This window comes from Linepithema humile, chromosome 1, assembly GCF_040581485.1.
Source record: "Linepithema humile isolate Giens D197 chromosome 1, Lhum_UNIL_v1.0, whole genome shotgun sequence".
NCBI classification, from domain to species: domain Eukaryota; kingdom Metazoa; phylum Arthropoda; class Insecta; order Hymenoptera; family Formicidae; genus Linepithema; species Linepithema humile.
This window is the reverse complement of record NC_090128.1, coordinates 1,240,489-1,255,345: the sequence shown is the minus strand read 5'-3', so window position 1 is coordinate 1,255,345 and position 14,857 is coordinate 1,240,489. Positions and strand designations below refer to the sequence as shown.

The following is a 14,857-nucleotide window of genomic DNA, read 5'->3' as shown; positions in this document are numbered from 1 at the left end:
GCGCGGAGAAAATTCCTTTATGCTACGTTTCGGAATCGCGCGCAGTATACTCATGAATCAGACTTGATTCTACTACGCGTCGTAGTAATCTTAAAATCAGCGATAAACTTAGGCATTGCGATGATTACGATTTAGACTCGCGGCATTCCTCGGACTTGGCTACTACCAACTACGGGCACGAAGTGAATGTAAACGTACGAGCACGTAGACGCACGACACGCGACGGTATCTTATTCAGTCGGTCAGGAGTGCAAAGAAACGCGCTATAGCTGCCTTTGTTATCGAAAGATATCACGCATCCGCCGACATTACGTTCGCCGCGATAAATCATTAGAATCGCGAAACGATGGCGGCTAATGGACAAATCGATAAGCTGCAATCGGAGCGGCGGATCTGCAGATTGTGAATCTGACGGAAGTGTATGAACAATCGTTGCGTATTATTCGTATTTTATAGGACGTATCTTGAGCTTCGCCCCACGTTCCGAGATCGTGTATTTTCAGATTATTCAAGACCGATATGGAAGAATGAATGATTTAGTCTCGGGAGCGTTAGATGATTGAGTTAGTTTTTCGCTTTGTCGAGAGAGAGAGAGAGAGAGAGAGAGAGAGAGAGAGAGAGAGAGAGAGAAAAGAGAAAGAGCTCTTGTTGTGTATAATTTTTAACGCCGCTAGTCCAGAATATCGATAAGGCCCTCATACATCATACTTCATCGCTTCATCAAACTTGGGTATATGTTTGGATTCTCCGAATCGTTCGAGACTGGAAACCGCATTATCAGCAACGGTCAACTCTCTGAGGCGTGGACAAAGCGTTCGCGTCGGTGCTCGCAATCACCAAAGTTTCAGATACGGTTCCGCGAGCCGCGAGTAAAGCTAAACGAGCGGGCGCATGCAAAGGTGTCTTGTTCACTGGGTCAGGAGTGCCAAGAAACCTTCCGGGTTTCCAGCTGATCGTGGCACGGGCATAGCGTGGCGGCGCGGCACGGCGTGGCGTGCCGGCTGGCGTGATGCGTGTGCGGTACCCGCATACGCGAAGAGGGAGAGCGACGGAGGTTGCCGGCCCGGGCAAGTTAGTTCAGCACGAGCGTAGGCCGCCACCGCCGTCGCTCAGATATCGTGGATCCACGAGCTCGTCGCACGTTTCGTCTGTGTGTTGTGTCCCTCGCGACGTCCGTGTAGATAACACCCTCGGGCGCGCACGGCACCTCGAGGTGCCGTGCGTGCAGCTACGTGAGCTCTTTCTCTCTCTCTCTCTCGTTGCATCCTCGCACGCACGTTACAATGAATCTGTCCGCGCGCGCGCGCGACGAGATGCATCGCGCGATCGCCTTGCGTGATACGGTATGAACGTTATATCCGGCGCGGAAGGATCATCACGAATCGACGAACTCGGATGACAAGCGGCGCTGGAAAGGCGATGTTTGGTAGCGAAGGGTGGTATGACGTAACACATGTGGTACAATCTGTCGTCGATTTAAAGAGACGCGATAATGCTGCTAAATTCAATGCAAATACACAAGCTTTCACCACCCTTAAAAAACAGTTAACTGCTTGGGTTATTAATAGATTTCGAGTAAAAGAACTATCTTACGTCTATAGTCTAAAGTTTACTACATTTATCTGATATTTTTTGAAAATTTGTAAATAACATAATAATCAAAATTATTAATGTGAATAACTATTTTTTTATTTAGTAGGTAAAACTAATGAGATCTTTATAAGCTATTTCGTCGGAGAACAAAAATCCTAAAATTAGAAAGCAATGTTAGATTCGTGCAACGTTGAGTAAAATTTCTAATTGAGCCATCGTAAATTCTATTTCTTTTTATCCGCATGATTAAATTCTATAGTTTCTCAAGTTCTTTCCGCCCGATTCTGATTGCAAACGGATCGGACAATTGTTATTCCGGTAGCGTGCACAATTTAAATTATAAATTGCGATGAAATTAAGACGGCCTTATTTCACGATGCATAAAGCACGTAATTGCCCGACGGCAGGATGGCCGTGAACGACGCAAGTATAGTCTTCCCTCTGGAGTCTATAATCCATTCAGGTCGATGGATATGCGCCGGTAGGAAAAACGTAAATCCTGATTCGGCCGAGACAAACGGCGCGGCGCGGCGCGGCGCTTCCTTCTGGCTCGGCCTTTATCGCGTAAAACGCTTAAGTTATTTACTATCACGCGGGCTCGCCGCCAAATTGCACGTTATTGCACTTCTCGAGCGTCTAGACTTGCCTCTAAGTGCACACTAAGCAATTAAGTTGGGCGGTATTCGAGAATTGGAAAGATAAGAGTCTGCAAAGAAAATAAATTTCGAAAAAGAGAGAGAATTAAAGCCATGAAATATAAAGCAAAACCAATCTAATAACCTTTCAACAACCAAATTTTTTTAACTAAAATTTTCTCTTACATTTTATATATTATATAAATTAATTAAATTAACAAATTAATGTAAGTGTACATAGATATAATCAGTATAATATTAAACATACAGATATGTCGAAAAGTAGATTTTTTCCGCTTTACACTTCACGATTTTATTTTTGCTTCTTCAAATTTACAATCTGTTAATTGTTCGGAATCATTTTTAGTCTTCTGAAGAATAATCATTTCTTTTACTTTGATATTTCTAATTCAATTAAAAAACATACACACACGGATCAGATAAGAAAATTCTTCAAAGTTACAATCATTGGTATTACATCTCGTTCAAGGCACATATCCTAGTTTGTCCTTGTAGATACAAAAGAAATGATAATACCCGGAGTGATTTGTGTATCGCGGTGGATATCAATAACGCGCGTTCTGACGGGCGCGCGAGTGTTAATAACCTTGGCCGTGTAACACAGCGAACGCTATGAAGCGAGTGCTGATTACCACGGTCGTTAATTCTTGACTAATATACCACAGTAACACTCTCGGAAACGTATACTATATATGCGTATAAATACACGGTGAGGAATTAGAAGATTGTTCGTGAAGTATGTTACGATACCATCGCGAACGTATTTATATCAGGATGATACTGTCTCGAGTTACAGCAGGAATTACAGCTGCCGCTGCACACATCGCGCCATCGCAATACGCGATTTCGATTTCGCGAACGACCCGTGAATACAATATTTCTGAGTAGTCGTAATCATGAGATCAAAGTTACAATTTTCATAAATTACTTCACAAAGTTTAATCTTTCCTCTAAAATAAAATTTGCTTGCGTTTTCAAACGCGCATTCTGAAAAGACAAATTAAAAAAATAATTCTATATAAAGTAAAATTTAATAGAGCGCGATATGTAAATTTTATACATCGTATCGTGTCAATTTTATATCAATTCACACAATTTTTTCAATTTTTAATTATACTCTGTTTAAAAAAATTCCAGTTTTTATAGAATTCAGAAATGACAACGTCAAAAACTGGAACACAAGTCGTCACTTCACACCGGATTCAGCCATTGTGAATTTAAACACACCGTGCTATCGTGTTTTTACGATCTTTCACGCATATATTAATTTCCCTCGCGTTTATGAGCATTCTACGCTATCCTATGCAATTAAGATTAATGATCTGCGGGCAGCTTCTTAGCTGGAATAATTAACCGCCGTGCGCGCTGCATACGTCGAATGTTTCCGTAACAAGACGTTTACGTTTTACCGATGTTACATAAATGCAGAAATGCGGACCCGAGCCGCGCCTTCGCGCAATTTCTGCGCTAATGAAGAGAAGTTGAAGTTCGAGGTGGGAAGAGGTCCGCGCGAATCGCGAGCTTCTGTCCGCTCCTCGTGACGAGAACCGGCGATCTTGCCGAATGAAAAACGCGCGGGGGAAGAAGATCGTTACAATGAAGACACTGCCGATAATAATTACTAGTTGTTATTACACTCCAATTCGCACCCATCGGTTACGGATACGCCTCGACTGTAATCACCGGGATTACGGGCGATTCATATTCATGCACATAGAATTTTTTATGCGCGCCGCGCTGCGCCATCGAGACCGGTAGTAAGACTTTATTAGTGGCGCTAGTACGCGCAGACTTCCCGTCCAGAATGATCTATTTCGTACGATACTTAGCGCCAGCATTATTCGCAACTTGGTTCGCAAGATTTCTTTCACGTTATATGCTTAGTAACATCGCGAGATTTTGCAGAATTATATAATTTAGAATTGTGTGATAATTATGATACAGATAAAATTGTTTCAATTAACACACATTTCTACAGAATGATTTTTTAAATATATTTAGATTTTGGGATATATAATTAAACAAATAACAATTTAACAATTTTCTTTCAGGTTTAAAGATCCCCATCAATACTTACGAAATGTTACAGTAAATAATCAAAATTAATGTACAAAAATCACATTTAAAAACCGCGTAAACAGAACTTTTATGTAGGATAGAATAATAGCAGGCATTTTGAACATATTTCTGGCGTATAAAGAATTCCACGTACATTTTCATTAATTAATACGGGAAAAGAAATCTAACCAAGCGCAATTATATTATAGCGAAGCAATAGGTGAAAAACAAGCAGATTTGCACAGAAAAACAAGATCTTAATAAGATTCTGCGGTCTGCAGTATTTACGCATGCTTCCATGCGCACATGTTCCACTATGAATGCGAGGGTATACAAACCGTTTCTAATTGTAACTTGTGCAGAGGTGTTATTTATAGTACAGGGTATTGTGTTGCATTTAATCTAACATTTTTCTACGTAATATCCTTTTAATTTATAGAAAAAAAATATAGAATAATATTTTTTATATTTGTTTAGTCCTTTTTTTTCAACATAAATTTTTTTAGAGAATTATAACTTGAAGCTTTATTCATTATTATATGCTAATTACTGTGTTAAGCTTCAATTGCGTTTCTCTAGTTGAACACTTCGATTCGACAGTCCGATTTGCTATTTAAAATATGCTTTGTGCATAAGGAAGCGAGGGAGAAATTAGTGATTTCCTAAGAAAGATATCTCCGTTAGTCGTTAGCATGAGCCGCGAAGCAGTAGCAGTCCGGATAGCAATCTTCTGAACGGCGAGCTCAGAGACCATGAGTGGACTGAATATTTTCATATGAAAATCTTAGTGGAACTTATTTAGAGCGCCGGCAAAGGTAAAATTTTTTCTTCGCACGCACATCGCTTACGCATCTGTGAACATACATAGCGCCGAACGAGACCGTGAGCGATAAGAAGCAATCTGCATAAATGTTCTCTTTTACGCAATGTACTTGATGTATGGTAACTTAATTAAAACACTTGACATAAAAATGACCATTTTTGAAAAATCTCCAACAGTTTTCTATGATTTTCGATAATATTTATAATGTAAAAAATTAAAGAATTTTAACTTTTTTTTTCTTTTTCTCTCTTTCCAGAAATGGATATTAGTGAATAATTAATTTTTACTACTTACAACTTCTCTTATCAAGTCGTCAGTTTTATGGATGGGAAAAAAAATATAATACGCATGAAAATGCATAGTATTTGCTGTGCATTGTTATCCATGTAATTAAATGTGGAATGCTTTGAATACTTTTCTTTCATGTACATTCAGGAAAAAAAGGCATTTTGTTGCTGACTCAGTAATCAAAGCGATGTTTTATTCTTCGAATAAAGCGGTTCATAGTCAGATAAGTTAACTAGTGCATATACAGGGTGTTCTGTAGAAAAGATAAATTGGTAAGATAATAGTATTTGTCTTAGAATTTCAAGTATTTATCTAATTAAAACTCTGACAAAATTTTTCCCTAAAAACACAAAAAAAAACAATTTTATATTGTAGTATATTAAGTATCATAGCAATTTAACCGTAGACTTACAATTTTCATTTCAAATAGAGTTTTCTTATTTAATAATTATGCTCATAAATCCACGCAAAATAAAATATGTATATATATTTAAAATTTTGATTTCTTTTGAGCTATTATTAAATAAATCATTTAATGATAGTGTTTAGCAAAATTCTCTATTTCTTTGCGATATCCAGCACACACGTATTCATACCTCTTGCATTTCCCTAACGCGAGAAACTATTGTTCCTCCATATACCTTATCGAAGCGCCAATCTGGCCATTGCATCACGTGAAAGATCGGAATAAACGTGATATTCCGGCGAGGAAAAAAATCGGAAAAGCTTTGCACCGTACATAGCATGATGCATAAATGAGCACGTTATGATTCCGCGGTCGCTAGAAAAGCCGCGCGGCCACTCTACTTTCGCGACACACGCGACCGCCGCGCCGATCCGTCGATGCGAGCAGATCCCGACAGGATAAGTCAGACACGACGTAATTTACTTCTGATGGCTCGGCGTATCGAGACTTACGATAGCTTGATCGCTCGGCCCGCGTTACGTTGTGATTACGCTCCTGCCAACGTGACTGCGCCGATATGAAACGAGTACGCGGCTGAATAACTCGTCATTAAATAGACGGCGAGATAATTCCTCGATCAGCCGTCAAGCGATGTTTGAAAAATTGCAAGAAAGTTCGACAAACGGTATTGGCTAGAGAAAAGTTAGTATCATTAAAACGCTTTCACGCGAATACGTTTATTGCGCGAGAAATTCCTGTTTTATTATTTTCTATTATAAGATTTTTATCATTATTATAACATGAATATAAAACAAATTAACTATTAATATTTATAAAACTATTTTTAATTTATTAGAAAAATTAAATTGAATAAGAGAACTTTCTGACAATTGTTACCATTTTTCTTATCTAACTTCATGTATCATTATTTGACAGACCTACAATTCTAATATTTATAATTAATAAATGATAATGTTTTTCAACACATACAAATACACACACATAATTATTATCAAAAATCATAAATACTTCAGCGCAATTGCTTTTCATATATGTATCTCTTCCGCGCTTATCATTAATGTAAACTTATTACAGAATGAGCACTTGGTTGAATTGCCCCGTCGTTATCGCCGATTTAAGAACTAAATCGCATTCCTTCCGAGACGATGACGGACAATAAGAGCGTTTAATCCGTTCGAGCCTGCATAGACGCCGGCGCGCGATCCGATGCAACTGACTGACAGATGCGGCGCAACGAGTGCAACGAATTCTCCACTCACCTGTCGGGCGTGCTCGTGGAATTGCGAGAGCGAGAACTCGGCTCACCGAGGCCGATGGCGAGGAAGAGAAAGAATTCGCAAGAAAATGTACGGGGTGTGTCCAAAAGCGAAATATACATCTTAATTAACATTAAGCAGATTGCAATCGCCTTCATGCAGCTCAAACAACCGCGACGCGTTTGTTTTGTTCCCCGCGAGCGCGACAGAAATAAATTTCGAAAAGTTACTTCACCGGCGAGAGATAGATAGTTGACAGGAAATATTTGTTTCAATTACGCGTAAAATAAATGTAACCGTAAATTTGCAATAAAAATTTTATGCACAAATATTTTACACAAAGTACTTTAACACACCGGTCAGCAAATTTAAAGACTATATGTAACGTTGGCCTCTACACCGTTTGCTAATAAATATATTTTACCTTACTTTCTTTCTTTATCATATTTTTTCGTCCACTTGATGATTTCTTCGAACTGACATTATAATCTGACTTATAAGTTTTAATGTGTAAAAGGAATTATTCAAAATAATCCATCACTACATTCGTAAAAATACTACTATTACTATCGTAAACTAGAGATATATATTTTAGAGTTATTGAAATACTTTCATATTTTAAGTGAAATTAAGTCAAGTTTCAAAGCCTTCCAATCAATCGAGAAACATTAAATTCATCAAGCCGCCTAATCGATACTTCGAGTGAGACGCGATGAGTTCGATCAACTGCATATGTAGACGCCAGCAATAAAATACATAACGCATCAATTATGTGAAGCGTATGTGCGGGTCGCGAGAGGAGAGGGACACGGTAGAAAAGCGAGGAGAAAAAAAGAGGAAGCAAAAGGGAGAAGAAAGAGGGAGGGAGGTTATTCTTAATTAAAATGATTGCCGACATTACGGCTAAACTCTCGCAATTATGATTCCCTTTCTGCCATAAAAGTGCTGCTTGATGCCCGCTGGTGTTCGTCGTATTTTCAGCTAATAACAGTCTTACGCCCCGCACCATTCTTATCGGAGTTCATCATCCCGCAACGGCAAGCCCAGTGCACCAGCATAATGACCATCGGTGGCTAACTTCGATGAGCCCTTAGCCTCAGCGCGACGCCGCGCAACCTAATGACACATCGAAAACGCGCGGAACATCCTACATCCCTCCGGGACCACCTCGATAAATTAAGATAAACCCTTTGCAACGAAAGCTTCGACTCGACTGCGCGATTAAACTCTGTATTGCGAATCTGAAAACGCGATAAAAGATTAAGCATTTTCTAGATAGAACTTTAAATGTATTCTCCTTGATGCTTTTCTTTTATATTGCTAAATGCAAGCTGTTTTGTTGACAAGATCCATAATATTCCTTGGTCCTTAGTTACTGTATCCATGTATCCTGGAATTATGGAATATTAACTTTTCTTGTTTAATCGTAGTTGATGATATCTTTTATCATCGTTCTTATTGACATATCTTTCTCATTTTAGATTTTCGCAACTATACACAGAATACTATTAATTATGTTAAATATTCTTATAGTCAATTAGCAGAATAGTGTCTTTCAAAAATCATTAAAAATATAACAACTATTAATTAGTCGTCGTAAAAGTTAATTACTTCTCGCGCAAATCTATTAAACTCTATTATTAATATAAAAACCATACCATAAAAATATAATCCTATAATTATTTTATTTTATTTTTGAACTAAATATATGATCTAGTTAGTTTAGAGTACTATAAAATACATATCCACCGGACATGTAAATCCTGCTACCAAACGTAATGGATCGCTCAGAGCAGATATGTCATCGGGAAACCTTTTATTATCAACTATCAGCGACAGCTATTCGAATTCGCAATCTCACGATTCGACGTGACACGTAACCCCGCGTTTCCCTCACGACTCGAGGCGTATTCAAGCTCCATAAGACTCGACGACAGAACAGTCCCCGTCCCATAAATACCGCGGCTTCGCGACGCGAGTTAATAGCGCGACGACATCGTACCGGCACACAGCGCGAATAAACGAGAGAGATGGCACGCGGCATGACGCGCCGGTTAACTCATACTCGACGAGGCTTGTTCTTCGACTCGTGACTCCACTTGACCGGACGAACGGAGGAGGACGCGGGAATCCGGAGACAGGTGCGCGCTCGCGCGAATACCGCCGTCGTGAAAAGTGGCCACGCCGGTTTACACGGCAATCGATTTTCCTACCACCTTTGATGATCCATCGGATCGTACTGACATTCAGCCGGACTCGACGTATACGGGCTCAAGCTCGTAACCCGTTCGCGGGCCGTTTCGTCTCGTTGTACACTCGACGCGCGCGCGCGAGAGAAAGAGAGACGAAGACCCTGAAGCCGGTCCTCGTTGCCATCTGCGGCGGCTTTACAAATGTTGCTGTACAAACAGGCACTACGAAACGATCGACGAATGCGCGAAGACAGGTGGAAAGCACGTTAAAGCTTTTTTCTCCGTTTCATCCCGCATGGAAATTCAACCCTTCCCCTTACTCGCCCATCATCTGATATTTTCGTGATAAAAGCGCAACGGATGCGGATACCTGCAGCAATATAAACTGCCGTGCATGATAACATCGCCGTTCGTAAAAATTTACGCATGATTAATTTAATTAATATAATACTTCAGGAGCAATTAACGTCATTTTCCTTTCTCCAAAACGTGACGGCGTTAATAAGTTTGTTTAACTTGATTTATAATAAATTACGTTTTCGAACACAAATTATTTTCAATCTCTTTTTACGATATAAAATGACTTTACTTTGATTTTATCTCACGATAGCGAATATCCGATAAAAATAACTAATAAATTTATAAATAGTAATAAAATAATCACAATTACACGAATGGGATTCAGAAATATGTAAGTCAACCTAAAGATAAAAACTCGTGTCTCAAAAGAATATGGTAATCGAATCTAAGAATAGCTAATTCCCGATGAACATAAAGCAAAGTAGTAATATAGAAAACTTGAAGTACGAGGAAGTGAGTTAATGAATCAGATAAGCCGATTCATCTTTCTATCCCATTCACCACCGTTATTACAATACAACCGACTTCATTCTTCTGCGACGAGGCGAAGAAAGAACGGAGCCTCTCCTTCCCGACCGGTCGTCACTCCGCTGAAAATGACAGTGCAGTTTAACGCGCATCGGCCGTAGTGTGACAGATCCCGTAAGTTAGAGTTAATAATACAATTAACACAGCTCGCTTTCTTTCCCTCTCTCTCTCCCTCTCTCTCTCTCTGCCTTTGTGTCCCCCTTCGGTCATCTGCATATCGACAATCGCCAAACGTTATTATCGTTACGAACCGATTATCAACCGATAAATGCGCCCGTTGGTTCCCGCGCCGGCGTCGTTTTCGTCACGCAGCCGCGAGGAAAGGTGTCGAGCATCAAAAACGAACGACCGGTTCTCAGTCTCGCCGCCGTTCGCCGATGGCCGATCTCCGTTTCGCATCGGGCCCGTGCGCGCTCGTCGTACAAGTCGATATTCTTGCGCGGTCTAATTGCCGCGTTTTTAATAATGACGTTAATGAGCGATGCGTATCGCGTGTCCGGTGGGCCCGGTGGACCGATGGCGCGCGAAACACGACTTGACTCAACTCGACTCGCCTCGCTTCGCCTCGCCTCGTTGGGCCTGAGCTCAGGCCCAGCCTGGCGTGTTGCCGATCCGATTAAAAGGCAAATCGGATCTCTCTCCCGGCAGCCTCGCTCTCTCTGTCAGCCTCTGAAACGGACTTGTCCCCGATACCGATATCGATCGTCGCGCACGCGTACCGTGTTCGCGTCTGTATGAGAAGGGGCTGAAAAAAGCGCGGCGGCACGCACAGGCGGCGTTCGCGCGTTCCGTCATTTTATCGGAAGGATGTGATGTGCCTTCTCTCTGCGACACTCCTCGCCGGCTACCGAACCCGGCAGATGTCCCAACGTACTTTTTCAGCGTTTTTCGCCGAAAAGATAAGGGAATCTGCGGCAATGACGACGCTCGTTAGTTAACGCGCGTGATCTCCAAGCGAAATCAACCGACACCGATTCGCGTCCGGTTTTGACCGCATCTGGAGAATCCGCTATCCGTCTGAGATTCGGATTGTGCTCGTAACATTTATACATACACAATATTAATGAATACTTTTTCAAATTTTTAATTTATCTATTTAACAACAAATAATAAGAAGAATATATTTATATCGTGTGAAACTTAATCTGCAAAAATTTATTTAGTTCGAGAATTGTTACTTCAACATTTTTCTAAAAAGATTCTAAATTAATCTAAAATTTCGCACATTTATAATATCATTACAAATATTGATATTGCAAATTGAAGATTTTTGAAGCAGCAAAATTCTTAATGTTTATCGTGCGACGAGACAATTAAATGAAAAATTGTTCTGCGGACAATTATTCAAAATCTATCGCCTTATCGATATCAGATGATTAATCTTCGATACGTACGCAAGATATAAATATATTCTCGTTAACATTTTTCATATTGTATTTATTGACTGAAAGTTCAGAAAAGCACATTTTTCATATCCAGCCGAGATAAACTTAATTACTATCTTTCACTTGCACTTCATGCAAAACTAATGAGTCGTACAATAAATACGACACTTAACTGTTCTCGATCGATGCGATATGAATATTGAGCATTTACATCCGAAACGTATTACAATTTTGTCAACCACGATATCTTTCAAACAAAGCAGCCTGTAACTCGATTTCAAGGTGGAATAATTTTTAATTTTTCAGATGTGACAAAGTTAAGGTAGTGAAATTAATTAGCCACTTCGGCGAGTCCGTACTAACAAGGCGGCTCGCGAATACTAATTATTCCGCGAATTGATTTCGTTATCATTTCATTTTTGCGTTATTGATGTGATACTGATGCTAATAAATTCGCAGATGAAAATGTGATGCATATTAATGTTCCCTTTGCACTTATCTTTTAATTATATAACAATTTCAAGCGATCGATACCTCAGATTTATTTACAAGAAGATATTTTTTCGTAATGGCTATATAAGAAAGAAATTTTTACACTTGAGCGATCACTGATTAATATCACAATAAAGTAGTATTATCCACTTATTTCCGTTATAGCTTATTGTTGTAACTTTAATTAATGAAAGAGCGGAAAAAAAGGATCAAGACCGCAAACGTAAATCTTTCGTAGAGAAAAAAGATTGGACCGGATAGGTTTCGCAACGGACGACCATTACTCGTCGAGTTAACAAACTTGCGCCGAAGGATACGCGAAGGATAATGCGAAGGATTCGCATTTGCGATTGCCGATGGCTATCGATGCAAACGAGAGGCGCGACTCCGATCTAGAATGGAATCATTTTTCAAGCAGTCGACGGACGGACGGACACGACAAGCCGCAGAGGGAAAAAGAGAGAAAGACAAGAAAGACAAGCGAGGAGCCGCTGACGACTCTATAAAACGGCGCCGTGCGTCGCTCGCAGCATTGTCCGGCAAAATCATGAAGGCCTGCCGCATCGCGATAATGACGTGAAAAATGAACTCCGCCGCAGATAATCGGTAAAATTAAATAATCGCATTGGGCGACGAACCGCCGTTTCAATCGATTGACCATCTCCTTTAACCCTTTCACTTCTAACGTCACCAATCTTTTTCTCCATTTGCAGTAAAAGTGATCTAAAGTGTAATTCTTATCATATTGTCTATGATAAATGCACACGTCAAATCGCTTTCCAGAAATGTTCTGATACTTCCACAGTCATGTAAAAACGACTTACAAATAAATCCAGATATTTTGCAAGGCAAATAAAAATTTTGTGTTGCGCGAATTAAAAGACATATTTTTGGACATTAAAAAACTTAATAGAGAAATAGACGAGAGGAATGTAGTAAATACTACAGTCACACAGTCGTTGGAATAAGAATGGAAATGTTACTGCGAAACATTAATAACGTCACAAGACTAATTACTCACTGGGCGAGCGCATCAAATACTCATTACACAATTCGTTACCCTCAGACGCCTTAATCAAAACGTACCACACATGAACATGACATAATGGCGATATGTACACGATATATCAGCCTGTGACATCGTGTAGAAATGTTTGTCAGTGAAATCACTCAAACTATAAATAAAGATATTAACTAAATTTTATCCAAAGCAATGACTTCTTTGTGAAAAGAGATTTCAGGCATAAAAAAATATGTTTCTCTGTTTTTATTTTATATTAAAAAATATATATAATATATAATATATAATAATTTTCATTAACAAAAAAAAAACGTCGACAATTTATTATAAATCGATCATTTCAATAAAATAAGTTCTTTTCGTTAAAAAAGCAATCAAGGTTATTCGCAAATGTATCCTATCGAGAGAAAAATCATCGATCTACCAACCGCCGCAGGCGTGTACAACCCGTGAACAGCGATGCTACCGTCGAAAAGAGGCACGCGCGTTCCGGCCTTAAACGATCCGATCGCCTTGGCCGATCGATGTTCGCGCGCGAGCGCGCTCATAAGTAGGCACGCCTATGCTAATATATCATACACACGTGTAAATGTATATCATAAATGTCCGAGAGATGCGTAAGTCCGCGATGGAGAGATACAGCCGGGCGATACGGTTACCATCTCGTTATTACGCCTTATTTGCATTTTCCATTTCGTTCTCGCACCTGGCAGAGTGAGAGGGAAAACGACAACGGGAGAAGGCGAAAAAGAGAAGGAGGAAGAGAGGGAAAGAGGAAGAATTCAATGGCGATAAAAAAAGAAAAGAGTAAGAAAAAAAATTAAGGGAAAGGTAAATCAGCGAGACGGATCTGTTGGTCGAAAACCGGAAGTACGCGATAAAAACTAATTCGATACCTGAATCGTTATTTATTAAGCAAAAGAACGTTTTATAAGTCGTGACTATTCACATTTAGACATTTCTGACATTTTTAAAACGAATCAGTTTCTGAGATCTAGGTTAACGTTGATTATGAATAAAACATCTGGAAAAACAGATTCGAAGAAACATAGCGAGGAGTTCTCGCAATACCTGTATGATAAATGTTGATTTTTTAATATAAAATAATTAATCATATCAGATTTTATTTTCAATTTGGAAATATTGTTCGCATAATTTAAAACTCTATCGCAAACATAACGAATTGGGAAGTTACAAAAATGCTTTGATTTCGAACGAGCAATGCAACATCAAATTATCGCAAACAAAACAAATGAACGATCATTAGACGAATATAATAGATGAATTCACTCACCAGTCGATGTGTCGCCGTTGCTTTCTCGTCGACCTCTCCATTGCTCCGTTCGCACTTGATCAAAACTCCAATGTTATTTGTACAACATTTCCAAGATTGATTCCATCCATGACATTCCATGGCATATTTAGAGGAAGTAAATAACGCGAAGCGCGCTCCGATGTCGATTAAACATGCTTGACATTAAAAAAATTCGAACGGTTAATTACTATCACGCGTCTTAATTAATCCGTAAGTCGTGACAATCGCGACGTATAATGATACTTCACATAGTGAATGAATGTTACGACTTAATAATTAAATCATTCCAACAAACATGGCGTCGTCCCGATGACGTATGTCAATTACGGATATCAATGAATCTATTAATCACAATCGCGCGTTAATTAACACACTGATTCGTCACTCACAATGTCCGCTCGCTAGCGCGACTCACTCTCCAATGAGAACATTGCGCGGGAAGTACGCGATTATTATAGAAACA

At 39.5% G+C, this 14,857-nt stretch overlaps 1 protein-coding gene across 4 annotated transcripts in view; it reads right to left on the bottom strand.

Annotated features, from left to right (window-relative positions):
* LOC105674645 (protein single-minded) overlaps window positions 1–14,857 on the bottom strand; it is a 187,543-nt gene that overhangs the window by 79,484 nt on the left and 93,202 nt on the right. Inside the window, exon 1 of one of the 4 annotated variants that reach the window (XM_067348236.1) lies at window positions 14,374–14,807. The exons of the other annotated variants lie outside the window; for them this stretch is intronic. The gene's annotated coding sequence lies outside the window, so the exon portion shown is untranslated. Of the gene's footprint in view, window positions 1–14,373; window positions 14,808–14,857 lie in introns of those variants that run through there. 4 annotated transcript variants of the gene reach the window in all.